Source organism: Benincasa hispida, chromosome 11, assembly GCF_027475165.1.
Source record: "Benincasa hispida cultivar pf3 chromosome 11, pf3_genome.v1.1, whole genome shotgun sequence".
Taxonomy (NCBI): Eukaryota; Viridiplantae; Streptophyta; class Magnoliopsida; order Cucurbitales; family Cucurbitaceae; genus Benincasa; species Benincasa hispida.
The window spans coordinates 69114793-69130776 of record NC_143488.1 but is presented as its reverse complement, the minus strand read 5'-3'; positions in this window follow the sequence as shown (position 1 = coordinate 69130776).

The window sequence follows — 15984 nt, the reverse complement described above, 5'->3', positions numbered from 1 at the left end:
GATAACTTGACAAACTTATTTACAAAATCGTTACCAATCGCAACCTTTGAAAAATTGATGCACAACATTGGAATGTGGCGACTTAGAGATATCAAGTGGTGTTTCCATGAGGGGAACAAATATTAGATTGTATGAAATATGTACCATTTTTCCTTCACTATGATTTTTTTTTTCCATTAGGTTTTTTTCTAGTATAGTTTTAATGAGGCATATTTCATATATACAATGGGCATCTAAGGGGGAGTATATAAATATTCTAAAATATATGTAATGTAGACGCCCAAGCTTAGTGTCCTACATAGCCAAATGTAAATCTCCATAAGCCCCATGCGTCACTCTACATGTTATCCATATGTCTCATACTTACACATTATTAATATCCATGTAATTCCACCTCATACCTGTCAATTTACCTATAAATAGTTGTTGAATGAGAAATTTTGGATCAATCACGAATTGCCACATCATTTTAAATTAATGATAAAATTCCAAATAGTCAAATTTGGGATCGATTAGGAATTGGCATGTGTCCCAAATTGAAGTTGAAGATAAATTCCGATGACGCCACGTGTTTTCAACATGACCGTTGAATCGGATAAAATTAATCTGGCATAATTTGATATTATTATTTGGGTTAAAGTCCAACTAAGCCCAAAAATAGGTTGAATTGGATTCAAATGTCAAATCAGGCCAAAAGTCAACTAATTGGGCCCAAAGGCTAGGGCCATGGATCAACAAAGCCCAAGTCCAACTAATTGGGCCCAAGGGCCAGACCCATGGATCAACCAAGCCCAAGCCACAAAGCCTATCAGAGAACTCTATAAATAGAGGAGCTTCTTCATTTGGAAGGGAGGATTCGACATTTTCAGAAAGCCCAAAGAGAATTCTCCTAATAATCAGAAGACTCTTATCCTCCTGAAGTTGCACACTCCTTGAAGACACAAGTCTCCTAAAAATACAAGGACTCTTTCAAGACTTCAAGTTCAAGAAAATTGGGTGCTCTGCTTCTTCAAGTCAAGCATACCCAATCAATTGAGAGAGAATCAGAGGATCAAGTACTAGAGATCGAACAACATCGCATCAAATTAACATCAACATCAACGTCAACACCAACTCAATTTCAACTCCATGATACAAGTTTCTTCGAAAACCTCGTGCGAACAAATTGAGACGTTTAGTGGGACCTCTACCTCTCATCTCTCTCTCAACATCCAAACAAATCAATGGCACCAAAGAAAGTGGCATCCAAGGCAACTGCTACAAGCGACTTCTACACGAAACTTTTCATCCATAGTCGTTCAAAGGAAGTAATGTAGGAGCAAAAGCAAGGTTTCGTCATCGCACACAACATCTTGAGACAAAAGATAGAGTCTCCTAAAGGCAGGATTATTATTAAGGAAAAACCCTTGTTTTCCAACTCTACTTCTGTCTCCAGCAAGTCAAAAAGAGAATCACACCCAGATGTGATTTCTGTCATGACGGCAGATGTAACAGTTGAGGCGGCCATGGCAGAAAAAGAAAGGAAGATAATTTTCTGATGAAAGTTGTTGAGGAGCGAGATCGCGAGGTCACTCCCTTGAGAGAATAGATGCAGTCTTGAAAAGCTGCTAAATCAAGCCAAACTCCTGCTGTCAAAACAAATGACAAAGGGAAGACCATGTTGCAGGAAAATCAACTGCAACAATAAATTTTTGTTGCCTCTCTTTCGATTCAACAACTGCAAGATATGATCATGACCTTTATAAGGACTCAGTATAGAGGCTCGTCTCAGAACTCTCTTATGTATTCCAAGTCGTACACCCAGAGAATTGACAGCTTGAGGATGCCTACTGGATACCTACCCCCGAAGTTCTAGCAATTCGATGGAAAGGGCAACTTGAAGCAGCACATTGCCCACTTGGTGGAAACATACAAGAATGCGGGAAGCAGAGGAGATCTGCTAGTCAAGCAGTTTGTCAGAACCCTTAAAGAAAACACTTTTGACTGGTATACTAACCTAGAGCCTGAAATGGTTGACAGCTAGGAGCAGCTTGAATGAGAATTCCCGAACCGTTTCTATAGCACCAGACGGACTATCAGCATGATGAAGCTAACAAACGCCAAGCAACAGAAAGAGGAGCCAGTCATCGACTACATCAACTGATGGAGAGCTCTGAGTCTAGACTGCAAAGACCAACTCACCGAACAGTCTGCTGTAGAAATGTACACCCAATGCTCTAGAGACTTCTCTACATTCTACAGGGAATAAAGCCCCGTATGTTTGAAGAATTGGCGACTTGCTCACACGATATGGATTTGAGCATCATCAATAGGGGAACAAGATCGTTCCAAAACCCATTGTGAAAGAATGCCACGTTTACAATCAAACAAGCACAGTTATGCATCGAGTAAATTACAACATGCTTTTAAATTAAAATAAATTAGAATCGAGTGACTTACCTTTGAAGAACTATTCTTCGAACAACCCTTGATCAACACCAGTCACACGTCCAAGCAATCTCGATCAAATGCACGAATCACCAGTGTAAACCACAAACTATCAGATCCTTGAACACAATCGAGTAAGACTCGATCCTCAACCCTCGAACAGCAAAACTCGACATCACCACTCGGTTGCCTTGGTATTCTCGGTGTGAGAATCCAGAAGGTGTGGGCTCTGTGTGGATTTGGTAGAGAGAAGGAGGAAGTCTATGATCATTTAAACGATCGAGTAAATGGGAGAATGACTAAGTCTATCGTATAGACTAGATACTCGATCGTTTAACAAACGAGGAGCTATCGTCTAGCAAACTTGATCCTTGAAGCACAATCGTTCACTCTCACAAAGGCTATTGTATAGCTTTTCTTTTCACTCGATCAAATGTGATGCGATACCCAAAAAATGAAAACAATTTTCATTTTTATTCTTCAGTTATTAAAACTGATAGTAACTTCCCACTCAAATGGTTAAATGAGAAAATAATAACTAACCAACAATTATCTCATAATTGTTTTATTATAAATAAATATAATTACTAATTTATCATATTATATTTATAATGTATAGTTTTAATATCACATTATATGTAATATTTAAACCATAGTTCTTTTTCTCATTTATGACATTTAATATAAATCATATTTATATTAATTCCTCTAATTAATGTGTACATCAAATCAATTATATCACATATAATTAAATTAATTTAGTTATATCATATATAATCAAATCCCTCTTGTTAATTTGAACACTTCAAACAAACCCAAAAACTGATTCTCAACATGAATCCATTGAGCTACCAAGGGGACCTTATGGACCGGTAGTTTAAAGCTTCAACGATACGTGAATAACTGACTAAACTTTTTAATCACGATATTCACCATCCGTTAATTGTCAGGCACTCCACTAAAGACCGACAGTTGCACTCTTTGCGCTACAGATATATTTTTGTATCTATTGGATATAACCAATCAATAGTACGATGACCCTTCACAAATTGCTCGTAAGTACAGTCGAGACAATTTACCATTTTGCCCCTATAATTACATCTAACTCCTTAAGTACCATTGATTCCTCTAATGAACAATATATCATAGTCCTACTATGAGTAAACCTTTCTCGGGCCAAGAAAAGGTGTAGCGTGTAGAAATGTATCAATCGCAACGGAAGAACAAGGATCATCCAAGCATTCAAATTCACTAATTTTGGCATAATATAAAACATGCTTCTGTAGAAAAATGGGTTTCAAGACATACCTCTTGAAGAACATCTTCAAAGCTCCATCTCCAGCTGCAATCTTCTTCATATCTTGTTGTAGACCACCTCAAGATCTTCCCCACTATTCTCTTGGTACTCTAGATTGACTTGTGGGACCCAAAACAAGCTTGAATTAAGAGATGAAGGAGAAAAGCTCATTGCTGCAACAAGGTTGAAGAACCTTTCTTCAAACCAAGTTTTCTCTAAAAAACCTTTTCATTTTATGCCCGATTTTCACTCCAATCTTCTCATTATATTGCAGATCAACATGCAAAGAGAAGAGTTGCATGAGTTGCAGCTCATGCTTGGAGAAGACAAGGCAAATGTATTGCTATATGTGTGAGCTAGTTCAAATATGGATAATGGAAAAACCTATTTTTCCATTTGTGTTTTAGTTTTGTTTTCCTTTTCAATTTTATCTAAAAATCAAAATTTTATTTAATAAATCTATTTGATTTTTAAAATGAAAAATTAATTAATTTCATAAATTAATAAATAAATAAAACTTAATTAATTTAATATCAAATATTAAATTAATTTTAACATATATCCATCTTTATATATTTAAATCATATTTAAATATATAAATTTTCCTATACTGTTTAATTCTAAAATTAAACATAATTATATCTCATATAATTACTAATTCCCTTAATTCTAATTTGAATGTTTCAAATTAAATTATCACTCTATTCTAGAGCTAGTCTGTTACGAGCTAGTAGGAGGACCTCGCAGACCTACAGATCATGGGCTCCAACGATCTGAGATTAATTAGCTAAACTCATTAGACCAGATTAATCTCCATTCGTTAACTAATGGGTCATTCCACTAAAGCCCACAGTTGTACTCCCCTCACTGTAGATATATTATGTCCACATGATTTAACCATAATCAGTAAGTCGACCCTTCATAGGTTATTCGTAATAACGGCTGGGTCAAATATCTGTTTTACCCCCGAGATTACGTCTTATTCCTCAAGTCCCTACTGATCCTCTAATGAACAACTGGTTTGTGATCTAATCACCAAACCAAACTCTCTCAGCTTAGTGAGAGGGTGAGGCCCCTTGTTTAAGACCTGGATTCAGTACTTGAGAGAACAACCTTTCTTCTATCCCTAAATCGGGTAGGCGTGAACTCCATCTTGCACCCTATGTCCGCAGCTATCTATCCGGTCTTACCCCTGAAATAGGAGTCTTATTGAGCTGGCGTTGTTGAGCCAACCCTCAACTATGCAAATCTAAGGGCAATCCCGAATAAACAGGAGTTCATAGTTAGCTCAGGATTAAGATCGAGTTACCTAGGTCACCTAGTTGAAATAATCAGTCTTAAACAGTAAACAGCGTTATAAAGTAAGAGTGACTTATTTCTTGTCTGGATCTTATGCAAACTTATTGCATAGGACACCCCCACTCCTCATGTCATAACATGTACGAATTAGGATCACATTGTATGTAACACTTTACAACTCTTTGTAACAATTACAGAGTAGACCGCATCCAATGGTGTTACCAGAATAAGGTACCCAACCTCATTCATGTACCATAGATCATTTTGATTATTTACTCGAACCCGATCCACTCTTATGTCTCCACATAAAGTTCAAGTATTTATACAATAGTCATGGGTCTTAGTTTATTGGATTTAGATTTTCATAAAATTTATAAGATCAATAACAAGTATATTGATAATAGAAAATGTTTATCATTTTACAAACTACGAGTTTTTAGGACATAAAACCAACATAGCGCCACATTGTTCAAGCCCTGGAATCAACTCTTAAGGGAGCAATTTATCTACTTACCCTTGATTTAGAGAATGAGTGAATTTCGTCTTGTGTAGCTAAGCTCCTAGCTCCCCAAAAAAATGAATGCCCAATGTAGTAGGTTTGAGTCGGAGATCTGGCCACTCGAACCCATGAAAATCAAAGGACCGCCCTCATAGGCAGGAGTTTCCAACTCACTCAGGATTAAGGTCATGTTACCTATGTTCATCCTGGTGAAATGAAAGTCTCTGTCATGAACGGCATTATATAACGAAACTAAACATTTCGTGGTCCGATCTTATATAAACTCTTTTGTATAGAGCATCCCTACTCGCATGTCTAATACATGAATGGTCAGGATCAGACCATTTGTAGCACTTTACAACACTTGTAACATCTACAAAGTGAGCCACACTTATAGCATTATTAGGATAAGGTTTCCCTAATTTATCCATATACTATAGACCATTTAGGTTATCACTTAAAGCACGATCCACTTGTATGTCTTCACATACATGCTTAAGTTACAATGATAACCAGGGATCTTAGTTTATTGGTTTGTGGTTAATGCAACTAAAATTTCTCATATTTTAAATACTGTAGTGAATAAAATATCTCATATTATTACATCACAAAATGTTTGTTCATACAGGTGTTTACAAACTACAGGACCCTACGAGATTTAGGGTAGTAACCCCAAAAGTTAATACTGGAGGATCTCTTATACAAGAGTACCTCTGAGTGGAAGCAGATCGTTCCAAATATATTGTGACAGAATTTCTACATTTACAATCTAACAGACAAGATATGCATCATACTACAAAATTACCAGCATGCTTTGAAATTAAATAACAATAGAACAAGAAAAATACCAGTTGAAGAACCTTTCTTCACCAAAATCTTGCTCTCTCCAAACGAAATGTTGCTCTCGCTCTCGCTGGAACGTCCAAGCAATCGTTCACCAAAACTCCGGTTGTCTACTTAAGAACAACCTCCACATGAACAGAAGAATGAGGATAACACCACCACTTAAAACCCTCGGTATTCTCGGTGTGAGAATCCAAAGAGTAGGCTCTGTTGGAATTTGGTAGAGGGGAAGAGGATATGAAGATCGTATACAATGACCAAGCAAGTGGGAAAAGGGCAGGGTCTATCGTATAGACAATGCTTGATCGTTTAGAAGAAGAACACGATCGTGTAGTAAATACGCAGCGATCATGTAGACGATCATTTAGTAATCGCTCGGGCGCTAGACAATTGTTTAGTAAAACTTAGGCGATTGTTTAGAAAGAGGTGCACGTGTATACGATCGTGTAGTAATTTTGAGCTATCGTATAGTCTCTCAATTAGCTAAGCAATAGGCAGTATATACTTTTCTTGAGCAAATTACTGATCTTTTGCAAAATGAAAATGATTTTCATTTTATTCTTCAGTTACGAAAACTGACTGAAACCTCCTACTAACACACGGTTACAGAGAAAACAGTGGCCTAATTATCCCATAATTGTCCAACTATAATTAATAAATATAATCATATTATATTCATTAACCTATAGTTTAATATCACATATAAACCATAGTGTTTTCTCCTCCACTAGATATAAATCATATTTATATCCATTTTCTTCCAAATAATGTATCTCATACATAAAGTCAATCATACAATATATAATTAACCAGTTCAATCATATCATATATAATCGAACTCTCTCTTGTCAATTTGAACATTTCAAACTGACCCAAAAACTTATTCTCAACTTGAATCCATTGAGCTACCAAGGGGACCTTATAAACTTATGGCTCGAAGCTCTAATGGTACGTGAATAGCTGACTAAACTCTTTAGCCACGAGATCCACCATCCGTTAACTGCCAGACATTCCACTAAAGACCGATAACTGAACTCTTCTTACCACAGATATATTTCTGTGTCCATCAAATATAACCAATCAACAGTACGATAATCCTTCACAGATGCTCGTAAGTATAGTTTGGCCAATTTACCTTTTTGCCCCTATAGTTACATCTAACTTCTTAAGTACCCATGATTCCTCTAATGAACAAGACAACATAGTTCTACTATGTGTGGACACCTCTCGGGCCATGAGAAGGTGTGTGGCGCCACATCGTTCAAGCCCCAGGATCAACCCTTAAAGGAGCAATCTATCTACTTACCCCTACTTCGGGGAAGGAGTGAATTCCATATTGTGTAGCTAAGTTCCCAGCTCCCAAATCAGATAAATACCCAAAGTGGTAGGTTTGAGTTGGCGAACTGGCCACTCACACCCATGCAAATCAAATCACCCTCAAAGGCAGGAGTTCCCAACTCACTCAGGATTGAGGTCATGTTACCTATGGTCATCCTAGTGAAGTGAAGTCTCTGTCATGAACGACGTTATATAACGAGGCGTTAACACTTCGTGGTTAGGTCTTATACAAACTCTTTGTATAGGATGCCCCCGCTCACATGTCTCCACATAAATGATTAGGATCAGACCATCTGTAGCAAGTCACAACACTTGTAACTATTCTACAAAGCAGGCCGCATCTGTAGTGTTACCAGGATAAGGTTTCCCTCCTATATTTATATACTACATACCATTTTGGTTATCACTTAAGACATGATCCACTTGTATGACTCCACATACATGCTTAAGTTACATAATGACAACCAGGGATTTTAATTTATTGGTTTGTGGTAAAGTAAATAAAACATCCAATGTTCATAGATAAGTAGTGAAGAAAATATCATATATTATACATCACAAATGTTTGTTCAAAACCGTGTTTACAAACTACAGGACACGAGAGTTTAGGGCATCATCCCCAACAAATATGATGCCGCTAAAATTTTCTTCAAAAGTAAAAGAGAAGAAAGTTGAAAAGAAAGACAATGGACGCAAACGACGTCGCCTAACTTTGAAGAAGATGCAGGAAAAAGTATATTTGTTTCCTGACTTCGATGTTGCAGATAAGGTAAATGATCCTAACTACTGCAAGTATCACAGGGTCGTTAGCCACCCAGAGGAAAAATGTTTCGTGCTAAAGGAGTTGATTCTAAGGTTAGCTCATGAGAGGAAGATTGAGTTAAATCTGGATGAGGTTGCTTAAACAAACACGCCACGGTGGCAGTAACTCCGAACGCTCTAACATTGGTTATATGTTATGATGAAAGAGATAGTTTGGTCCAGTTTGGGGCCCTCAAACCTGTGGTTTCAACAAGAGATCCAAATGATAGATTTTCAAAATAGAGAAGAACATATTGATAGTGATGATGACGAAGGATGGGTCCTCGTAACATGCCAAAATAAGAGAAAGTTGAGTCCTACCCAAAAAGAGTCGCGCTCCTATCAGAGTTACATAAAAGGGAGAAAAACTCAAAAAAGGAAAGAAAAAAAAGAAGGCTTAGAAACCCAAGCTCGTTGAGGAGGAAAATAAAGACTTCCCTCAACCCAGGTGACATGTGACGTTAGCAGATTTTCTTCTGGAGAACTTCTATGGCTACAATTCAAGGAAAATGCTAGAGGTTATTACATGTCATGCTAACAGCATGACAAGAGAAGAGGATACTTAAGGAACTCTTATATAAGAGTACCTCTGAGTGGAAGCGAGATCGTTCCAAACTCATTGTGACAGAATTACCGCATTTATAATCTACCAGAATAGATATGCAATATTCAACAAATTACCAGCATGCTTTGAAACTTTAATAACAAGAGAACAACAAATACGTACCAGTTGAAGAACCCTTCTTCACAGACAATCTCGTTCTCGCCAAGGACTACTTCTCTCGCTCTCGCTAAGCACATCCAAGAAATCGTCCACTAAATCACCCGGTCGTCTACCCACAAACGGCCTCCACACGAACACAGCAACGGGGAGGACACTACCATTTAGACCCCTCGGTATTTTCGGTATGAGAATCCAGGAGGTGTGGGTTCATTTGGATTTGGCAGAGGGAATGAGGAAGAGAAGATTGTATACAATGACCAAGCAAGTGGGAGAAGGTTGATGTCTATCATATAGACAATGCTTGATCGTTTAGGAAACGATACACGATCGTTTAGTAAATAAGTCGCGATCATATAGACGATCGTTTAGTAAACGCTCGAGTGTGCGATCGTTTAAGAAATAACTAGACGATCGTTTAGCAAATCCTATGCGGTCGTTTAGAAAAAAAAAATGCTCGTGTATAAATGTTGAGCTATCGTGTAGGCCCTCGGTTTGCTATGCGATAGACAATATACACCAAACGTGAGTGAATGACCGATCTCTTTGCAAAATGAAAACGATTTTCATTTTATTCTTCAGTTACGAAAACTGAGTGAAACCTCCCACTATCACACGGTTACGGAGAAAACACCGGCATAATTATCCCATAATTGTCCAAAAATGAATAATAAATATAATCATATTATATTCATTAACCTATGGTTTAATATCACATCATATGTAATACATTAACCATAGTCTTTTCTCCTCCACTAGATATAAATCATATTTATATCATTTTTCTCCAAATAATGTATCTTATACATAATGTTAATCATATCATATATAATTAACCAGTTCAACCATATAATATATAATCGAACTCCCTCTTGTCAATTTGAACACTTCAAACTGACCCAAAAACTTATTCTCAACTTGAAACCATTGAGCTACCAAGAGGGCCTTATGGACCTGTGGCTTGAAGCTCCAATGGTACGTGAATAGCTGACTAGACTTTTTAGCCACGAGATCCACCATCCGTTAACTGCCAAGCATTCCACTAAAGATCGATAACTGAACTCTTCTTACCACAGATATATTTTCGTGTCCATTGGATATAACCAATCAATAGTACGATAACCCTTCAAAGATGCTCGTAAGTATAGTTGGGTCAATTTATCGTTTTGCCCCTGTAGTTACATCTAACTTCTTAAATACCACGGATCCCTCTAATGAACAATACAACATAGTCCTACTATGTATGGACACCTCTCGAGCCATGAGAAGGTGTGTGACGCCACATCGTTCAAGCCTCAGGATCAGCCTTTAAGGGAGCAATCTATCTACTTACCCATGCTTCGGGGAAGAAGGGAATTCCATCTTGTGTAGCTGAGTTCCCAGCTCCTAAATCAGACGAATTCCCAAAGTGGTAGGTTTGAGTTGGCGATCTAGCCACTCGCACCCATGCAAATCAAATGATCGCCTTCAAAGGCAGGAGTTCCCAACTTACTCAGGATTGTGGTCATATTACTTATGGTCATCCTAGTGAAGTGAAGTCTCTATCATGAACGACGTTATATAACGAGACGTTAACACTTCGTGGTTAGGTCTTATACAAACTCTTTGTATAGGACACCTCCGCTCGCATGTCTCCACATGAATGATCAGGATCAGACCATCTGTAGCAAGTCATAACACTTATAACTATTCTACAAAGCAGGGCACATCCATAGTGTTACCAGGATAAGGTTTCCATCCTATATCCATATACTACAGATCATTTTTGTTATCACTTAAGACATGATCTACTTGTATGTCTCCATATACATGTTTAAGTTACATAATGATAACAAGGATTTTAGTTTATTAGTTTGTGATAAAGCAAATAAAACATCTGATGTTCATAGACAAGTAGTGAAGAAAATATCATATATTATTTGTCACAAATGTTTGTTCAAACTGTGTTTACAAACTACAGGACATGAGAGTTTAGAGCATCATCCAAACAGATACTCCTCTAAGTTCATAAAAAACAAGGGAAGAATCAAAAGACTCACCATCGTTTAGTATGGATGACCTAATATCACTCCCTCAAGCAGCCAAGACGGCTCTCATTAACGCATTGTTAGAATCCAATGCATCTAGTGCACTGGCCTCTGCAGCACACGTGTATGCCTCGTGTTGTACGTTCATAGGTTTCTCAAATGAAGACCTACTTCCAGGATCGAAGCTTCACAATAGGCTTTTATACATCTCGGGATACATTCGAGAATAGAAAGTTGGTCGAATTCTCATCGATAATGGATCAGTCATCAATATAATGCCCAAGACGACTATGGAACAATTGTTTCATGCCATAGACTTGAAGACCACCTATAGGTTACTGCTAAGACATCCTTGGATTCATGGAAATGGTAACGTCGATGTTGCATCAATGTTTCAAATTCTATCAAAATGGGATTAAGAAGGTTGAAGTATATTCTAATCCATTTTCAGAAGTTGAGTCTCACTTCGTAGATGAAAAAATTTAATTAAAGAGTGAGAATATTGGTGAGGCAATACCCGTAGAGACTCTGTTAATAAGGGATGGAGGTAAATCCCAGTCAAAATCACAAGCCGATGCAGGGAGAGAAACGAACGACAAGGAATAAGCCTCTGGCTCAAAGGAAATGAGACATCCCCCAACATTACAAAGACACTGGTTTCAAAAGATGAAAAAGCTCTAAGTCCTCCGATCTTGCACTATGTTCCTTTGTCAAGGTGTAAGAAAGGTGAATCGCCTTTTACGGAGTGCTCAAAAGGCTCGAAGGTCAAGGATATTGAAATCTTAAAAGAAAGTTTGTTACACCACTCACGCCGATAATGAAGCAGGAAATCCAGGAATCTAAAGGAGACTTGACGAAGGTAAATTTGCTCGAAATATGAACAAAAGACGGGTTCGATCCTAAAGATTACAAATTGCTCCTAAAGATTACAAATTGCTAGCAAAAGTGAGGTATGACTTCATAACTCACATTGAATTTAAGAGTTGAGCATTTATGAGCGACCCGAGTTTTCTTCAACCCAGAAGAAGCTTTTGATGGGGGGGGCATGCTATATCTGTGTCGAGGAAGGGCATTGGATATAAGTCGTCAGAGCCAGTTTGCATAACCAAAAGAGTGAAGGAAAAAGTGGTCGACAGCAATCATATAACTGCAGAAGAAGTCAATGATGCAGGAGAAAAGAAGGGCAAGGATAAAAGTACCTCAGTCTTCGACCATATCAACCGCCTGTCGCACGCATTTTGGTTTTTAAGAGATTGAGCATGACGAAAGTGGTGAGAGAAAGTCTTGTACTACCTCCCTATTGGGATTGATAACCTAAATCTCGTAGGGTCCTATAGTTTGTAAATGTATTCAACAAACTCATTGTTTATTTAATAAAATATCTGATATTTTATTCAGACTCATTATCTATTTAATAAAATATATGATATTCTATTCATTTTTTTAGTTGCATTAACCACAAACCAATAAACTAACATTCAATGTTATCTTGTAACTTAAACATGTATGTAGAGACATACGGGTGGATCATGTTTAAGTGATAACCTAAATGGTCTGTAGTAGATGAATAAGGTTGGGTACCTTATTTTGGTAACACTACGAGTATGGTCCATTTTGTAGGTGTTACAATTGTTGTAAAGTACTACAAATGATCTGATCCTGATCGTTCATGTATAAACATGTGAGCGGAGATATTCTATACAAAGGAGTTTGTATAAGACTGGACCATGAAATGTTTAGTCTCATTATATAACACCGTTCATAATAGATACTTACATTTCACCAAGATGACCATGATAACATGACCTGAATCCTAGGTGAGTTATGAACTTTTGCCTATGAGGGCGGTCCTTTGATTTGTATGGGTGAGAATGGCCAGATTGCTAACTTAACAAGCCTATCATTTTGGGGATTCGTTTGATTAGAAAGTTGGGAACACAGCTACACAATAAGGAATTCACTCATTCCCCGAGGTCGGGGTAAGTAGATAAATTGCTCCCTTAAGGGTTGATTCTGGGGCTTGAACAATGTGGCACCACACCCTCTCCTGGCCCAAGAGAAGTTTAGTCATAATTAGACTATGATCTATTGTTCATTAGAGGGATCAATGGTACTTAAGAAAATAGATGTAACTATAAGGGCAAAACGATAATTTTGGCCTACATGTACTTATTAGCTATTTGTGAAAGATCATCGTACTATTGATTGGTTATATTCAATAGACATAAAAATATATCTGTAGTGCAAAGAGTGCAGCTGTCGATCTTTAGTGGAGCGCTCGACAGTTAACGGATGGCGAATAATTTAATTAAAGAGTTTGATTAATTATTCATGTACAGGTCCATGAGGTCCTCTTGGTAGCTCAATAAGATTAAATGGGAATCAATTTTTGGATTAATTTGCATTCTTCAAATTAAAAGAAGGATTTAATTATATATGATACAATTAAGTTATTTTAATTATATGTGATATAATTATTATAATGTATTTGATACATTATAGTTTTAGTGAGGAAATAAATATTTGAATATGATTCATATATTATTATATAAATTGGATTCATAATTGTTAAATTTAATATGAATATGATTTATATTAAATGTCATATGAGAGAGAAAATAAACTATAGGTTATATTTTATATGATACAATATTAAAATTATAGGTCATATGTTATATTTGATATAACATATAATTTAATGTGTATATATATATATATATATATTATGATAATTTAGAGGGTAAGAGAGAAACTTGAGTGGAAACAGATGGACCAAATTCTATTTTCATTGAATATAAAATTTACAGTAAACAAATAAACAAGATATGCATTTATATCTAAATTACAGCATGCTAGAAAGAATTAAAGGGTTTCATGAAACCTCATCTTTGAAGAACTTTTCTTCACGTTTTCCCTCGAACAAACTACGAACTCCTTGAAGACTTTCTTCAAGATTAATCTCGAACAAAATCGGACACTACCACAAAAGTTACCTTACTCAGGGTGAGAACCTGAGAGTGATGGGCTTTGATTATTTTGTTAAGGGGAAAAACTTAATGTGTAGGAAAAAAGCTTGAGAACTCTCAAAACTCAAGACAAAACAAAGAACACTTCTGTATTTTTCTTTCTCAATCGTCCAACCAATAACAAAACAGAAGAAGAAAACCTTTTTCTTTTTATTCTCCTTGTCATAAATAACCACCACCTACTTACAAGATGGAGAGAAAATAATGGGAAGAGAGTTGTAACTCCCTTCCTTATTATTAAAATAATAATAATAATAATAATATAAATATAAATATGATAACTAACTTATCATATTATATATATATATATATATATATATATTAAATTATATGTTATATCAAATCTAATATATAACCTATAGTTTAAATATTGTATCACATATAATATAAACTATAGTTTCTTTTCTCTATTATATGGCATTTAATATAAATCATCTTTATATTAAATTCAACAACTATGAATTCAATTTATAAAACTATATTTAAATCTCATTTAATTATTCCCTCCCATTAAGCTATAATGTATCAAATATATTATGGCAATTATATCACATATAATTGAAACAAGTTAATTATATCATATATAATTAAATCTCTCTATTAATTTGAACAATTCAAATTAATCCAAAAACTGATTCTCAACTAAATCCTATTGAACTACCAAGGGAACCTCATGCACTGTAGCTTAAAACTCCAACGATACATGAATAATTAATTAAACTCTTCGATTACATTATTCACCATCCGTTAATTGTCGGGCACTCTTCACATTACAGATATATTTTTTGTGACCATTAGATATAACCAATCAACAGTACGATGACCCTTCACAAATTGCTCGTAAGTACAGCTAGGCCAAATTATTGTTTTGCCCCTGTAGTTACATATTAATCCCTATAATGAACAATAGATCATAGTCTAACTATGACTAAATCCCTCTCGGACCAGGAAAGGGTAGGGCCAAGAAAGGGTGTGGTGCCACATTTTTCAAAACCAGGAATCAGCCTTTAAGGGAGCAATATCTACTTATCCCTATTTCGGCGAAAGAGTGAATTTCATCTTGTGTAGCTGTGTTCCCAGCTCCTCAATCAGACAAATTCCCAAAATGGTAGACTTGTTGAGTCGTCGATCTGGCCACTCTCACTCATACAAATCAAATGACCGCCCTTATAGGCAGGAGTTCACAACTCACTCAGAGTTCAGATCATGTTACCTATGGTCATCCTGATGAAATGTAAGTCTCTATTATGAACAACATTATATAATGAGACTAAACATTTTATGGTTCAGTCTTATACAAACTCTTTTGTATAGAATATCTCTGCTCGCATGTCTATATATGAATGATCAGGATTAGATCATTTGTAGCACTTTACAACATTTGTAACACCTACAAGCCATACTCGTAGTGTCACCAGGATAAGGTACCCAGCCTTATCCATCTACTATACACCATTTAGGTTATCACTTAAACATGATCTACCCATATGTCTCTACATACATGTTTAACTTACAAAGATAACCTCAGATGTTAGATTATTGGTTTGTGGTTAATGTAACTAAAATATCATATATTTTATAGACAATGAATAAAATATCAAATATTTTATTAAATACATAATGAGTTTGTTCAACAATGTTTACAAACTATAGGACCCTACGAGATTTTGGGCATCAACCCCAACACTTGAAGACACCTGAAGATA